General features: G+C 36.6%; 1 protein-coding gene across 3 annotated transcripts in view; it reads right to left on the reverse strand.

The window, feature by feature from the left end:
- Window positions 1-16,442, reverse strand: part of TNRC6B (trinucleotide repeat containing adaptor 6B) — a 138,445-nt gene that overhangs the window by 60,282 nt on the left and 61,721 nt on the right. The window lies entirely within an intron of this gene.

The raw sequence follows: 16,442 nt of genomic DNA on the forward strand, positions 1-16,442 counted from the left end.
CACTTGTATTCAGCTATGCCTCACACTTCACTGGGCAAGTTGGTTCCTTCCTGAAGTACTTTAAATATCAGTTTTGAAGCCCCTTGTTTTAAACCATATTTATGTGTTTTGTGCAATGAGTAAAATGCAGATGGAGCATCCTGTATGAAACAAAAAATAAAACTGAAACCCTGTACTTGCATGCATGAAGTAACTTCATTTAATGTTATTGTGCCTTATATAATTAGACAAATGGATAGCTAGCTAAGTCTTAAACAGATGTATACTGATGAACTTTTCAAAAGTATCTTGTAATTTTAATGACAGTGTATAATCATAACCTTCCTCTCTCAGATGAGGGGAAAACCACACATGAGATTGATATGTATATTGTTATGTAACAGCCAAATGCTGTTAGATGCTATAAGAACTGATTATCAATCTTGGCAATCACAAAGCTCAAATACAGACAGTACTGGGTCTGAAGTAAGAACTTGTTTACCAGCTAAATGCCATGGATTAGTGAGTGAGTTCTTAGAATGCAGTAAAGATTAGATACACTCACTTCACAGTAAAGTTACAGTTAAGCACAGTGTATACTGAACTGAGAATATGAGAAAGAAATCTCTAACAGGCAAAACTCAGTCTGGTCTGTGAATAGGTAACACACATTCAACTTATGCTGACTCTAAAATGCAACTGTCACATCCACTACCTTCTCGCTCTCTGGTACATTTAATGATAAATTTCCTTAAGAAGTACCAGCTAAGTTTAGCAGCTCAGTGAAGTTGTATACTTTTTTTTTTTTCATTTAGAATTGACTTGGGGGAGAGAAGGATGACATTTAATAACACATGCCACACAATACAGAGCTTTCCCAGGATATGTTACAAAACAAGAAACTGCATGACCTGCTCAAGGTTACAGAATGACTCCATTGCTCACTCTGAATTAAAAACTGGTATGCTCCTGACTCCTCCTGTATTTTCACTAATAAAATAATACCACTACTGAACACTTGCACAGCTCCTTTCATCACAGGATGTCAAAGGTCTTTATAAATATTAATTAGGCATTGCAACAACACTATGAAGTATGTAAAACTTAATTCTGCACATGAGTAAACCCAAGCAAAGAATAAATAACTATGTTCAAAGTCACAGGACAAGTCAGCAGAATGGAGACTAAACGGCCCTTGCCATTAAGGAGCACTTCATTAGAAACAAGGACATAATTAATACTCCAAGTGTGATGTGAACTGTACACTCCTTGATCGCTAATACATTACTATAAAGCCTCGGTCATGCTCAATCCTGCAAAGATCACACTAGATTTCAGGCAACATTCTCATCTACACACTAAGTTTGGCTTCCTCCAAACACAGAAAACAGTTCTCTTGAGATTTTTGGTAAAATTCTGTTTTTCTTGTCTGGTAACTTTCCTTAGAGAAATAAGTATGATATTCTTTGCTACTTTTACAAAATTAAAAAGTAATATCAAACTGAGACACAATTCAAATATTAATTGAGACCCCCACAAATCAAAGTAAGCTACTTAACATTCAATCATGTACTCCAGTAATTAAGAAAACAAAATACCAATTGCTTTTAAAAACTTAATGTTAATTCTCAAAAGTAGTAACCTTTATGAGTCCAAAAGGAATGTCTTCAGCAAACTATACTGTAGTCATCACTTAATCAAGTACTTTGGTGATCTTAAACATTAATATAACATGTCCACACGATCTGCTACAAACATTACTCCTTTACAATTGTTTAATCTTTCCAATGACCGTAACTATAATGAGACACCAATCTGTAACACTCATAGTTCTAGTGTGAAAGGCAACCATACTAAAACATACTGAAGTTGATTTGCTTCTATGGGCTGCCGCATTCACTGACTTTAATGACAGGAGGGAGATTAATTTTTTAAACTTTTTAAAGTTCCTGTTAACCTACCGGAAAGATGAAAAGCTCTGAACTCCTGCAAAAAAATTTGGTTTTAAATTCAGTTTGAGAATCTGACATTAATATGGCTGCAAAAAATACTTTTGCTTTGGAGAAATACTACTACATAAGACTACTACTTTCTACATAAGACAAAACAAATCAAGTTGCACTAAAAATATTTGCAGATTCACTTCACAGTGAGCCCTGTGTTAGAAAAGGGGACTTTGTCTTCACAATGTTGATAAAGAAATTAAATGAAGAATTGTGTAATTCATATTTCAGCCCATCAGCTTTTTGGGGTTTTGTTAGGTTGTTTGGTTTGTTTGTGGGGTTTTGTTGTTGTTTGTTTTGTTGTTGTTGTTGTTTTTTAAATACAGCTCAAGCACAAGTTTTACTTCCCACCAAAATAATAAGATTCAGTGAAGGCTTACAAAGAGTTGGCAGACTGAAAAACAGGTTTTTGTTTTGTGTTTTAAATTACAAAGCATGTTTTCCTTCTGACGATGGATTGAATGCCTGGATCTAGTTTGTTTTGGGGCTGTTTTTTTTGTTGTTGTTTTGCTTTTTTTACTCTTTCAAAAGGACATAATCTGGCAAAAGAAACTCACTCTCTGGGCAATGAAGGTGTGTATCACCATTATGATTTCATCTCGAGTTTTCTTACAGCACAAAACCAGAGAACAATTCAGTATTATATTTGATACCTAGCTTTCATCATGCTGTGGGGACTGAGGCAAAAGAAGGGTTAAGTGTGGTAGAACTAATAGGGAGGAATAAGCAGCTGCAGCACTGTTCTGGCAGACGATGAAGTTGTGTGAAGCTACTCCCTAGATAAGGAGGTGCTGCTCACACAGAAGAGAGATTCCCTTTTTGGTGGGAACATGATCTTTCAGAGTACGCGATGGTGTAAACAAGTAAAGTAGAAAATTACTGGCCTTGGTAGAAAAGTATATAAAGAGCACACTTGCTTAATAAAGCTGATTTTGATCCTGCATATCGGAGTCCGTGCCCTTCATCTCTGACATCACACAATACAATTTTTCTTCCCTCTTACATGGGACACACAGCTAGTTAACAAAGTTTATGTTATCATTAAGCATTATGCCTTTAATAGAGGACCGATGAGATTTAACAGCTAGGCTTCAACAAATGGTGTTCTACCCCCCAACCCCAGTAATTCTTTGGAAATCAACAGCCCAAAAGTTGCTGAGTTTTCCTGGGTTAAACAAGTCACCCAACCTTCAACAAAAAGATCTTGAAGATCCTAATCAACTCACTGCCACTCAGAAGTATGACCAAGTTCAAGATCAAATATTGCTGAGATGTGTCCAAATGTACTTCGAACCAAAGAGGGAGCAACCTTTTAGTCTGCAGCCACAGCAGCTTTATGTGAACAGTGGTAGTAATGTATGCTCTCCAGACAAACAGATCTACTACGGACATAAACATTAGGCAAGTAATTCTCCAGATCTGGAGAAGAACAGATATGTGATCCTTCTGTTACAATACCGTATTTCCACGTTTATGCTTTGGTTCTAATGATCACTCAAAAAACATTTTTTGTTCTCAATAGAGTTTTATTACATACACAAAGCTGCTGATCCCTAGCTTTTATCTAGTATAATGAATATCCCATGACAAATGTATAATTATGTTGCAGCATATTCTCACACTTTTAAGAGACACTCCATAAGTCATGGAGGACCATATGTATACAATGAAAGGAATAAGAACTATACTGTTACCGATCATGGTTGTACTTAAGGTCAAGATTCCACTCTAGATCACAATAAAGTCAGGACCTGCCATGTCAGTACTACAGAGATACAGTAAACACTGTATCACTAAAACACCCTATTTTATAAAGCTACTATTCAATATTTGTTACTTATAGGGTAATCGGAGATTATGGAAAAACTAAAACCTGGTGAAACAATAGTGTTAAATTTTAAGCCTGGCGTTTCATAACAAAAAAAGCTTAAATACATTTACCACTTTAAGTGTATAATTGTAACAGACTGTCCTGTCACACTTCAACTTTAGTATGTATTTTAAGATATACTGTTTACAATATACAAACTAACATAAACGTCCTCCCTCCCTACTTTTTATGAAGATTTAAACACTGATAAAAGTTACCTTGATAAATTAAATCACATCAGCTTTCTCATTTTTACAGCTTTTACAATCAGATGCACACCACCATTCATATGATGGAGTGAGACTTGTAAGACGTATACATGACACTGAATTGAGCAATTTTGTTAACTGACCATGCCCTCTTGTTCTGTGGCTTGCACCTGCTGTTAAGGCAGAAAGGCAGGGATCGGGTCTCATTAAGGCCTCAATGAGGATGACAGACTGCAGACTCTGCTCAAGAAACTAGGTAAATCACAAGTGCATTGAGTCCTCTCCTTGCTGTAATGCTACAGACATTCTGAAGGCCAAAACATGAGACTTCAGTCATAAAGTGTAAGTGAATAAATGAAAGGCATGGGGTTTACCATGGAATTTGATATGCTCTCTCAATCAATAAGGAAAACCGAACTCTATTTTTAGCAAACTGCACGAGAATAAAGAGATATGCTAGACTTGGTATCTACTTTTAAAGCAGCAAGACCTCAGGGCGCTGAAAAGACTGTTTGACTCTTCAAATGTGTTAAGCACACAGACTCTTTACAGGGCCTGGTACAGAAGCGTTTGTTTGCCAGATGCATGCTTCTGACCCTTCCTACTGCAACCAGCTGGCCGTCCTTTTCATTAGTCATTTTCCATTCAAAAGTGAGATCGATAAATTATTATTCAAAATATCACAACTCAATACTTCATGTCATGACTCATGTGACTAATTAATATATAAGCTGAAATTATTCATTGGCACACAGAATGAAAACAAGAGAACTGTAAAAAAATTGTGTGTAGGAAACAAGAAAAATTAAACCACCACCACAGTACAACTGCAAGACATGACTTGTTTTGGACTACAAGAAACTAATAATCCTTTCTCATGAAGTTACTTAAGCAGCCAAAAAATTCAAAGCCTCTCCAAATTCGTCTCTTCATATAATCGCTTGAGTTTTGAGGACATAAAGAAGACGTAATCATTCTGAACCATCATTCCAAGAAAATTATTACCCAAGACCTCAAAATGGCAGAAAGAATGAAGTACCATCACTAAGACATGCAGTGTCAACAATGACCATTTTGATTCTTAATTACCTAGAACGTTATTTCTTGCCTATCTGCAATTGTGAATTCTTAATTCATATGGAATGCTGACCACTGTCCTGAATTAACAGTATTATACCAACATTCTCTGGAATCTAGTGGTTTGCCATTTGCCCAAGACGCTGTCAAAAACAGTGCGAGGAAGACACCAGGCAACCAACACACAACAGTAAGTAGAAGTTGCATTTCTATGCACTTTCCTAAATTTCAAAGACTTAACATTGCTGCTGTTTTTTAAAGAACAATCAATTGCAGAATGCTCGATTTGACATCAGCTGTACACTCTTCTTTCCTTGTGAAGAAGAAATTCTTAAACAATAATTCTAAAGGCCAACATTGTATTTCTAAGCATATTCTATCATAGGTCCATGTTTTATGATATGACTGAATACGTATCAAGGAAAAGTCCTTTTGTTTTAGGAATCTCCTAGGAAAATATGAACAATACACTTCAGAAAGCTCATAAAAATGTTTCCACATATAGCAAAGAAAAAACCTCATCCCCTTTTCTTCATGTCTACAAGCACAATGTATTGGCACATAACGTTTGTACAGAAGTGTGTAAGTGCTTCACTATTTGAAAGTTTGTGGCACCTCAAACCCTTTAATTTCTATTTCCTCCCCATGTTTTTAATTACTTGCTTCCATTAACTGATATGACAAACAAGAATTTTCAAGTAAACATCTCAATACTTCTTTTTGTGTGTCGGGTGGGGTTTTTGTCAGGTGTTTTTGGAGGTGGGGGTTGTGCTGTTTGGTTTTTAGTATTTTTAACTTCCTTTTTTGCAAGCTATGTTTGTAAAGGCAGAGAGAGCTGTCAGTTCTCCATACAAAGCATAATCAGGAAGGATATTACAAGTTTGGTCTAGAGCTTTGTAAGGTCACAGAAAACTGCAACTGCCTGATGATAAAGACATCTTTAAAAAGAGACCACTCCAAAGATAAATTAGGTTAACACCATGGTTAACACTAGAAATACTATTGTTTATTCATATGTTTTTGCTAAAAATAAGAACCAAAGCAGAAAGTTACTGGAATCCAGGGAACAAAACCATCACAAGTAGCAGCCACTGCATTACAATAAAGTACTGCCACCCTAAATCACATCCCTTCCTGATTTAAATGGGAAAACAAGTCTTTGCTAAACACAGTAGTGCATTTCACCTGTAACCTGTGCAGATGACCCAGGACCTATACAATGGTAACTTAAAAAAAAAAAAAAAAAAAAAAAAAAAAAAAGAGTAGAAGTGCCTCTTCTTCATTCCAAAATGACTGGAAAAGTGTGGAGAACAGCATTCTGCAGGCCATACAATCACACCTTTTCTAACAGTCTATTTAAAATTACCTAACCACAATAGTTATGAGGTAGAAACAAAAGACGCTCTAGGAAATAGCACATTAATAGGCAGAGATGATTGCCACCTCTCACATTTAATAATCTGATAAGCTATTTTTGATTCAGACATTTTTATAGTCCTGGTACTGAACACTGTTCCCTAGTTGCATTTTTAAAATGTTAACTTGATTTCATCCATTCTGGAAATAAAGCATAGATTAAACCACCTAGTCTAGACATGAAACCCTTACTAATTGCTAAGTAAACAATCACTTCCTTATTTCTTAAGCAAAGACATTAGAAAGTTTAAGTGAAAAGTGTTCACTGTATCCTCAGGCATTTGTCTAAACTAAGGATAGCCTCCCACCAGGGAAAGAATTTCTTTTAACTATGCTGTTATTTCTGTGGAATTGGTGTCTGCCCAATCTCAGCAGTCACTCTTCTGAGAGCTGTTCCTGTTTGTACTGAGCGCAGCAGACGAGATTTTTGAAACCTTGATTGAGGGTTATCATTCCTTGTCTCTTTCCAGGAATGATAATTTACAGCTTCAGTGATGAATTTTACTTGCTGCTTATGTCATTCACAGATAAAGTACCAGATCAATTTCTAACTTCAATCCCAATTAATTATCTCTTGCTTTTTAATACAGTGGCTTCAGATAACTTAGAAATTTTAAAACATAGTAAATAATCAATCTGAGGACCGGATAAATGTCTCACTTGAAAAATCTATATATTATTATCAAAGAAGAACTGTCTCTTGTAAAAAGTCAGCTCTAAAATGTATGCATTCCAGAAAGCTTAGATTCCTTCACAACACAGAAATTCACATCAGAAAGTTGCTTCAACATACAAAAATTCTAAGATGACTGGAACTTGCAAACCACATACAACATGGTTATGGTTGATCTTCCAGGCACATCAGTCCCAACAGAGAAAACAGCTACATCAAAATCATTTAAGACATTCAGCATAGAGATTCACATAAGTTCTGCATGTTTCAAGCGACTGAAATAATTTTTACCTCCGCTGACAGTAGACCTGAAGACTCCTCCTATCTTTAATTAACTACCTCCTCCTACCTACCATTGATGAATTTTGTTAAAAGTATGGAACAGAGCAGTCAGATGTTTTACACCCTATGCAAAAACAGTGTATGATACATGACAGAGATATAAGGTATTCATTGTTCCACCAAAAACTGCACTTCTAATCTATTCAGTTAAACCTTCTCTCTATCCTCTTTAAGAAAGGTGCCTCAGCATAAAGACGGGTCAACTCTTCACTGCTATATAAAGTTGAAGGTTAAAATGCATAAGCTGATGTGGGAGACTATTTCCTGCTCAAAGAAAAGCCCTTTAAACACTAGAACTTCAAATCTAATTTGTCAGCTTATTGATGCTTCCATGTACACTGCCAGTGCAAAGCATCTATCTTCCTATGAAGCCGCTGTATTGAAAAAACAGCCAATGTTACCTAGCAAAAAGGTTAGCATGATTTTATAGTAAATACAATACAGCATTCAATCACTCACATAAGTATTTAGAATTCAGAGTTTCAGGTAAAGAACCAGACCTTTAGCTTTAATCAAATCCATCTGCTATGCTGGAAGCGCTAGCTAGACTTACAGGAGTCAGTAAGTGTAATTTATACATGGCTGACTTAAATGGGGAAGTGTACCAAGTAAGAGTCATCAACTTTTTCTTATGCTCTTTCTAAAGAATATTTAAAAAAAAAAAATACATTAGGCACCACTGGAAACATCCTTAGTTAAACCACCCTTTGATAAGCTTGCTCTTAACTAACACATTGTTTTAAAGACAGGAAGGAGAACTTTACTCTGCCCTTGAAGCTGTCTCTACAACTAAAATTAGGAGGCAACACAGCTCAGAATGAAACACTCTCAGATGGGTCTCCCACTCACCATTGCAAGAATCTAGTTCATAACACTGTTTCAGGTGGTAACTGGGTAGCATCTCTTCTCTAAGCTCTGCCACTCATCACTATATGGTTACAGTATTTCTGTCAGATCTGCTGGGAAGGACTAAATAATTTAATTACAACATATTATCAGCAGTAATAGGTGAATAAAGCAAGAACTGCCACAACAATGTCAATCTCTAAAGTGGCTCAGACTCATGCAACAAACCTGACAGATATCCAATTTAAAGGCCTTCTGAAGCCACAACCAAAGGGAATTGGTACTTGTCAACTCTCAAAGAGCTGAAACTGAAAGGGAAACTCAGAAAGCATTTTCCATCTGGCTTGGTTAGCAGGGTGCATAAAAAAAGGAGAGCGAGTAAAAAGTAGCCCAGTGTAATGCTCAAATTAATTATTCTGGGTTTTGTTAACTACCAATGAAAAGGTTTAGATGCAGCCTCAAAGTGCACAATGCTCAGCAACAATTCTTTCTGAATAGTGAGATACAGTGTAGTCACACTACACACATCAGGAGACATTAGGGCACTGTTGCAGAGTGGGGGCAAAGACAGAAAGGAGGGCTCAAGTGCTTCAGCCCCTCAGAAGTGTAATATTTTATTGTTGAGCTTTCAATACATGGATTTCTTTTTTAAACGATTAACTTTTTTTTTATTTTCAACAGACAAAATGAAAATTACTTCCTGGTAAAACACTGAAGTGTTTTTTGTTTGTTTGTTTGTTTAGGGTATTTTAGTTTGTTTTCTCTAGCCATGTTAGTAATTTAGGAAAACAGCCTTACTATACATTTGCATAGAACCTCAGTTAGCAAGAAATGGTACACAGATAAAGCAAATGTACCTGAGGGAAAAAACCCAAACCCTACTTTGCTGCCAGAGCTTGGAACGAATGACATTTTGCCTGGAAAATAAAGTCCCTTTTACTGTGAAAATGGATTTACTAATCCCTGCCAAGATTTTTAACAGTACAGAAAAATAACTTGTAATGGTGATGTTCATTCTACAATAATATTTTAGATCAAATCCTCCTCCCTAAAGGGAACTCCGCAAATAACCAAAACTGTCCATCATTCAATAAAAGCTACTCAAAGCTAAGTTTTTACTCCAGGAAGGAAGAAGACACCAGTCAGCGAACCTCCAGCAGGTTTTCTCTTCTTTCATACTGCACTGAAGGATAACAATGTTTAAAGTCTGATTAAATACTCCACAACTGCTAAATATAGAACATGAATTTCAGTTAATAAACAGTTACTTCAGGAAGATTGCCTCTGAAGTAGGTTTCAACTTCTATTTTAAAACATCAAAGAAAATAATGTACTTTTCAGGGAATTTATATATATATATATATATATATATATATATATAAAACATTATTATTTCTGAAGGTAGTACACAGAGCAGCTTTTAAGCCCTGAATTCCTCTACCCTCAGCAAAAGCCCTTAGTCTGACCTCAAGACACTGCACTACAATTTGTTACAATTTATGACCCGGCTACATTAACCATACTCCTTGGTAAGTGGAAATCCACAACCGCTGAATTCAAGTTTTAACACAGAACAGAACTTTTACCATTTGAAATTTTGAGAAAGGTGAAATACACAATTCCCTCTTTTTACCCACATTATAATTTTAGTTAAATCAGCTTTGTTCCCATAAAGCCATAAAGGAAAATGAAAGCATCATTCCATTCACAATTCAATACAGCTGTGTGCGACTGGCTTCAGCCCCAGGCCACAAGCCAGGAACTTCTGAGTTCAAGTCTGGCTCTGCCACTGACTTTCTGTGTGGCCTTCAGAAAGCCTCTACATTTCTCTGCTGCTCCTCTTCAATCTGTATGCTTACCTTACAGAATGGCACATGTTTGGTTTTTTTTTTTTTGTGCAGGCTTTTCCCAAACAAAAAACCTGAACTGACTTTGAGAGCAATTTTTACTACAGCTTCAATGGCTAAGGCCCACTAAGAAGTCTCCACGTCAGCTGATGCCTGGTAGTTTAACTGCAGTAACTGCCAACACGCACATTACATACATGTGCAGGACTAGGGAGCCGACAGTCCCCTGTACTTGGCACTGGTGAGGCCACACCTCGAGTACTGTGTTCAGTTTTGGGCCCCTCACTACAAGACGGACATTGAGGTGCTGGAGCGTGTCCAGAAAAGGGCAACGGAGCTGGTGAAGGGTCTGGAGAGCAAGTCCTATGAGGAACAGCTGAGGGAACTGGGGTTGTTCAGCCTGGAGAAAAGGAGGCTGAGGGGAGACCTTATCACTCTCTACAACTACCTGAAAGGAGGTTGTAGCAAGGTGGGGGTCAACCTCTCCTCACTAGTAACAAGCGGCAGGACAAGAGGAAATGGGTTCAAGTTATGCCAGGGGAGGTTTAGATTGGATATTAGGAAAAATTTCTTCACCGAAAGGGTTATCAAACATTGGAACAGGCTGCCCAGGGAAGTGGTGGATTTGCCATCCCTGGAGGTATTTAAAAGATGGGTAGACATGGTGCTGAAGGACATGGTTTAGTGGTAGTTTTGGCAGTGTCAGGTTGATGGTCAGACCCGATGATCGTAAAGGTCCCTTCCAACCTAGACAATTCTGCGATTCTATATGCATATACATACATGATACACAAATATCAAAAGATGTAGGAAGTTGGAAAATAGAAAATTAATTATTTCAAAGTTTGTTAAAAAACAGGATGAAAAAAACAAAATCAAGTTATCCGCTATAATTAAACTTACAACACAGAACAACCTACAACCTTGTTCTTATTAACCGACTGAGCCAGTGACAAAATCTGTTTTTAACAGCTTAACTTTAAATGCACAGGGCATGCAATGCTCAAGTTCCAATGATTACAACAACCGATATTTTAGAATATTACTTTAACAATAGAAAAATAGCCTGGGAATGTGAAGGGAAAAAAGGATTTAGGCTTAACCAAGTTACCTAGCACTAACTGAAACATCATTTACGTTTTCTTAAGAAAAAGATCAAGGGAAGCTACGTAAACTTAAGCTGACCATATACTTGCAAGTCTCCAGAAGAGTTTCACTTCACATTATTTAGACTGAAGCAGAATGTAATGGAGACTGACACAAGCTAACCTCAGCTTTTGCTGAACTCAAATGATCCAATCACGCAAATACAGCTCATCACCTTTAAAAGAGTATATGCTGCCCTTAAATCCCCTCCAGGGAACAACCTCGTCCCCAAAACTTTACTAAGACAGGCTGACTTCCCAAAAATTAACCTGTTCAGTTATTCACAGCCTAACCACCGAGAGTTAGCTTAAAGAACTAAGAAACTATAGCTTTATGGTACACTAAGCTGCCATTTTAAATCCTAGATTCACAAAGTTTAGCCTCCACCTGCTTTCACCTTTTCCATCATGTTTTACCTAAAATCTGGTAAGACACTTCCTGTATCAGGACATAGAATTTATTTGTAGAAAGTAGTAAATGTGAAGCAAAACTGTCTCCCAATTAACAACACAGCAGAGTAAATTAACTCAGAATACTGTGTTATTTCGTGATAAAAACAGGTGCTCAAAAACTTAATCAGAAACAGCCATTCCAGAATAGCTACCATGCAAAGATGAGGTGGTTAAATGCAAATTCGGGTAGCTTTTGCACAAGGATGACTAAAGTGGTTCAAACCACTGACAAATTACCAGCATATAAGATGTAGGGTTCTCTCAGCCTAGGTCATTCACTAAAACTTTCCACCGCAATTCAGTGGTTATATTTGCTGATTAAACCCCTGAAAGTTAGAGAAACACTATAATGAATAAGTATATCTAAACAATCTATTAGGAATCTATTAAGTTTTTACCCAAATGAAATTTTGTTTTCAGTTTCCTACATCACACTACCATCAGCGTGTTTCCATCAGACGAAGCAGTCATGAATACTAGAGCAAGGCCAGTATATTTGTTAGCAAGCATTCCTGCCAGGGTAATCTAGATCTTCTCTAAACAGGATTACAGGACACAGGTGAAGACAAAATAAAACAAAAATAACCCTAATGCCTTGTCCACCTTCTCTGTCTAAGCATTGTTTGGTCTGGTTGAGATGTATCAAACAGACAATCTGAGCATTACCTGCAAAAGAATGGAACATTTGACTCTGTAACTAACACAAGGTTATTTAATTTTAAATTCCCACAAATATTGCTATAACTGACTTGTATAGCACCAGCTTGAGCCTTCTTTTACACTAAGTTCAAAAAAGCTTTTAGGGTTTTACTTCAAGTTAACAAGTATTTTTACAGGCAAGTTGAACCTAGCCAACATTAAGATTCCAACCAGTGCACATGAAGGTGTAATCACATCCACAAAGAGAAACAGAGCTACACAGAGAATGACACATGTATAACCTAAATAGGGTATCCTCTATTTCCAATGCGCTGTATTTTTTAACCATTTTTAAATTATTTTCTTTATAATTTTAAATTATTTTCTTTATTATTTTCTTTAGTGTTTATGATAGAAGCTAATTTGAATAAAATACTGGAGTAATAACACTAATAGTACCCAAGTAAAGCCTAACAGAATAAGAAAGGTTTATTTATAGTCTTAACTAGACTATAGAAGAATACGTTTTCAAAAATTCACATGGGGATCTAATTACTATTTTCTGTTTTGCAGGACAGCCAGTTTTTGATGCACATTCCAATAAGCTAGGAAAGGATGTTAGCTAAGTTTTGGCTCCTTCTGCCCTCCCCTCCCCTGCATGTAGAAGGTATCCATTTTCATTTTCACTGTCTTCAAACTCTCTCCAGTAAGAGGCAAAATAGCCTGGAAAAAAATCTAGCAAGAGTTAGTAGATTAGAATTTCCAAGCATTAAAATACCAAAATTCACTTGTATGTTGTGATCAAATCATCTTCCCTATGAATTGTTCAGCAAAAGGCTGAGCATAAACATGCTGTATTTTTAGCTGGCAAAGTGACGTATCCGAATATATCAGTCTCACTTTAGCTGATGAAGTAAGTTCTCAGTAGTAGTCACCCTCTTGCCAAAGAAAGCTGTTTTGTAGACAAGTATATCTAGAGTATCAACACAGAATTAGAACCATGTGTTTTAAATCAGACCCTGAATCTAGCATGATTGCTCAACTGAAATTATATACAATTAAAAATATAAATGCTAATACAGAAGCTGCAATACGAACACGAACGCTGCTCCACTAGGACTCCAATATTAAGTTGCAATGTTTTCCACTACAAACAGTAAAATTTAGACCAGGGAAAAAAAGTGGAAAAACATAGGAGACGTATTTTAAGGAGGGTTTAAGTCACACAGAACACTGCACCCTGGAGAACTGGATGGCTCGGGCATAACCAAGTTCAGAAATGTAGGCTGAACCATGATGACAACACATCTGTGTACATTTGCCATAGAGCACACGTAAAATGGCACAATTGAGCTCAACTCTAATTAATGGTTAAGTGGCATTAACAGAATATATATTTAACCTTTCCTGTTTTCATATAGGTCAACTAGCCCCAAAAGCTCAAAATCTACAAACGCCATGGTTCATACATGGTTAAAAAAATAAATTCCAGCAGTCTCACTGTAGCTGAAGTTTTGCACGTTCACAGTACATGGTGGCTGTGCCCAACAGCCACTATGAAATCACAGATGAACTGTAGCTTATGATTGTGCTGTTTAACAAATGCTGTGCTTAAAAAAGGAAAAAAAAATTACTGAGACTACTAGAAGTATTTTTTCTATTTTTATTTTTCTAAGAAAATACTTCTTCTCTGATTCAGAAATGAAGACAACGTTCAGCTTGAGTTCAAATCAGCTTCTGGGTCCAGCTGTTAAATCCATATCTCTGTGTCAGGAAGCCCTAACTCTGCAACCACAAAGAACACCGGGAAAGATGAGCACTCTCCCCTTATTTCATAATTTAAGCACGCACAGCAGACTTTTGTGTACTCTTAAGGAATTAAAAGAATGGCCACCTTCATGCATGCCTTTCTGCTTTTAGTTGCTTTAGTAACTATTCTGTTCAAAGCACATCCAACTACGGAGCTCAGTGCCAAAATAATGTTTTTTTTGACACATATTAAACTACTGCTTATTCATTTGCAGAGAATGTATGTATCCATAAAAATAAAAACAAAAATGCTGCAGTGTTTTTTTCCTAGACCACCTCCATGTTTTGTTTCACTGCTCTTATTTGAGCTACCTCAAAATTTGTTGACCTCCCCTACTGTTCAAAATGCTCTGAAGTTAAGGCCTCACAAGTACCATCCGAAGAAAAGCACTCTCCTGCTGGCATGAAATAACACACAGTTGTATCTTGATGCTCTGTTTTGGTTTTGTTGTAGTAAATTTCAAAGCTACATTTCACTTCTAAAATTCTCAATTTAACAAAAATGTGTATTGATACATGCACTTTGTACTTGTAAGTGTTTTTCCACCTATCAATATCAAAGTTCTTTTAGATAATTTTCTCTGCCTAACACATACAACCATCCATTTAACTAAATTCAGACACAAATTGTAGCGCTGAAAGAAACAGTACTCAGCTCTCATGCTTACTACCATGTGGTTTTTAACAAGACTCCCCTCAGTATTTTCTCTCCAGGTGTATTAGCCCACATTCTTCCGTGCTGCTTAACCCTTGGTTTGATTTGCTCTGCCTTTAAAGATCATCTTATCATGTTTTATTAACGCACCTTCTCTTGGGTACCTGAAATAACACCAGGGTTGGTATCCTCTTTTATGTTTTCCCACATGACTAAATGGGATAATTAAAAGTAGCCCTGGAACTACAATATTTTGAGAGAGGATCAAGGTTTGTCTTTCAATTTGCCCATACTATAATATCCAAATATCATATCAACCAGTTCTTAAGACATGACTTTTCAGAAGTGATTATAAATATAATTCTAGCAGCACCAGAGCATTTCAGCCCTGAACTATAATGCCAGCTAACTGTACACAGACACAAAAATAACTTTTAAAATGAGAACATCCATAAAGCCTTAGGAACTCTTTTGAGAAGTGTGTTGATGGCGCTACACATAAAAAAATTTGAGGGTTTTGCATATATTCGTGCTTCTCCGAAAATATATGCTTTGTCTCTACAAAGAGGAAAAAGAAACTGTTGTCTTCTCGGGCTGGAAGCCTATGTACAAAGGAGAAAAAGAATTTAAGCAGTGAAGAGTGCTAAAATGTACAGCTCTGGAGCTGGAATTTACCACAGATGCAAAAAGACACCATTCTCTTGTGCCCTTCAAAACAACTATGGCACCATCACTACAATAAAATAGAAATATTTTCAGTATATAGTATTTTTATCTCCGTGATACCTCCACATTTGCCCTCAATGCTGAAATGGCCAAAAAGTTTTATGTTGACACTCAACTTCAGATATGTTGTTTGAACAATATTTGAAATATGGCACGTGTAATCATACTAACTAAATGCCAGTGTTACAGTAGCAACTAAAGCTGCTGTTTCTGTATTCTCCTAAACTGAATTTTACATTTGTTTATAAAATTAATTCTGCAGCAATAATTACAGCGAAATATTTAAAGTTTAGCCACTTAAAATCTAACCAGCTTCCTCAGCAGGATTCTTCTAAGTGAAAAGACATCTTACTTTTGCCCTGACAGTACATGCCACCCTTTACAAGACTTTCAGGAACCCAACCCCCTTGATAGGGCACAAAGCATAGCTTTAGACCTACGTATCTTATTTTCCTGCCTCAAATCTTGAGTTGCTTAAATAGGAAACCAATACTTAAGAAGCTGAAACGCCTCTGAGAAAGGAGGTAGGTTTCTTCTTAGTCAATTAAAGCAAAAAAACCCTCAAACTTTTCAGTTTTTAAAACAACTGCCAGCTGAACACAATACAAAATGTGCAGATTCCAACAAATATTGTTCAAAATAAACTGTAAATTAAACTTCTCACCTTCCACTCTGGTCACTAAAATGAAAGTAGATCCATAATGACCAGAATTAAAGAATTCTGCTTCAAGGTACGAGCCTCAACAAGCTTTT

This window comes from Vanellus vanellus (assembly GCF_965231255.1).
Source record: "Vanellus vanellus genome assembly, chromosome: 1".
NCBI classification, from domain to species: Eukaryota; Metazoa; Chordata; class Aves; order Charadriiformes; family Charadriidae; genus Vanellus; species Vanellus vanellus.